General features: G+C 51.0%; 1 pseudogene; it reads right to left on the bottom strand.

The window, feature by feature from the left end:
- Window positions 1-1,017: 1,017 nt before the first annotated feature.
- LOC124722891 lies at window positions 1,018-1,134 on the bottom strand (annotated as a pseudogene).
- Window positions 1,135-1,376: the final 242 nt, after the last annotated feature.

The following is a 1,376-nucleotide window of genomic DNA, read 5'->3' as shown; positions in this document are numbered from 1 at the left end:
CGCATCGTCGTCTGAGCGTACGTGAGGGGCAGGATTGTCGTCCCCGTCGGGGAAACGGGGTCTCCCACTGGTATCTGCGTAATTCTACGTTGTAAGCAGCTCGATCGAACATGGCCTTCCTGCCCACATCCGGAACAGGTACGCGGTTGACCGTCGTACATGATGATTGCACGACAGCCACCGATGTTCAAATAGGACGGCACATGTTTCTTGAGCTCAAGTTTAATTTGGCGCACACCATTGTAGACCTTATACGTCGAGAAAGTTTGCCACTTTTCTGCAACGTGGCTGATAACATTGCCATATGGTCGGAAGGCGTCCTTGACAACTTCCTCTGGGACCTCGAAGGGGAGCTCAAAAACTCTTACAGTCCTTAGCCCCATGCCTGCATGATCCACCGTCACTGCACCGATATGCCCGTCAGAATGTTTGAATCGGAGAGAGTTCGAGTATTTAGAAACCACTGTCGCGCAGACCTCTGTACTGGTCATTTTAACATAAACCACGCTCGCCGTTATAGAAAAATGTATTCCGACGACAGTCGCCGGATCTAAACGTAGATCGTCGCGTATGAACTGTTCTATTTCATAGGCTCGAGGACGCGCGTGATCTGGTTGGAAAGTAATTTTGATCGTATCGTGGCGCCATGTGTGTGCCATAATCGGACTGAACTTGGAACAAATACAACTCGCGCCGCGAGAAGGTAAACACAAGCAAGCGCTCACGGTCGCGCACGGCGAGGCGCAGCGGACGTCCTCGCCCCACCGCAGCCGAAAGCAGACTGAACAATTGAAACGTTACTCTTTCTACAGTTGCGGTTGCGCTTTTGTATCTCAATACTTCTTGCACTCCGTCTTCAGGCCACAAGTGGCCCATCGGTTCCACCCGACCGCCGTGTCATCCTCAGCTGAGGATGCGGATAGGAGGGGTTATGATGGTTTTCTTTGACCGGAGCCGCTACTATTCGGTCGAGTAGCTCCTCAATTGGCATCACGAGGCTGAGTGCACCCCGAAAAATGGCAACAGCACATGGCGGCCGGATGGTCACCCATCCATGTGCCAGCCACGCCTGACAGCGCTTAACTTCGGTGATCTCACGGGAACCGGTGTATCCACTGCGGCAAGGCCGTTGCCTCAATACTTCTTGCATCTGTTTTATGGTTTAGCTGTAGTGGTAAACTACAAAGAGTATGCGTGTTATTAAATATTTCATTTGCATTACAATGCTTTCGTTTAATTGAATACCAGGCGACGCGTTTGGGATATGTTTTGTTCATACACGTGGGTGTCTATATATAAACACCGAGAGCGGGGAACATGAACTGTGTCGAATGTTCCGTCAGCGATGTACACGTTTGAGAGGGGAACGGGGTAGG

This window comes from Schistocerca piceifrons, chromosome 1 (assembly GCF_021461385.2).
Source record: "Schistocerca piceifrons isolate TAMUIC-IGC-003096 chromosome 1, iqSchPice1.1, whole genome shotgun sequence".
In the NCBI taxonomy this organism is placed as follows: Eukaryota; Metazoa; Arthropoda; class Insecta; order Orthoptera; family Acrididae; genus Schistocerca; species Schistocerca piceifrons.
Note: the sequence above shows the minus strand (reverse complement) of the source record. Positions and strands in the feature narration are given on the sequence as shown.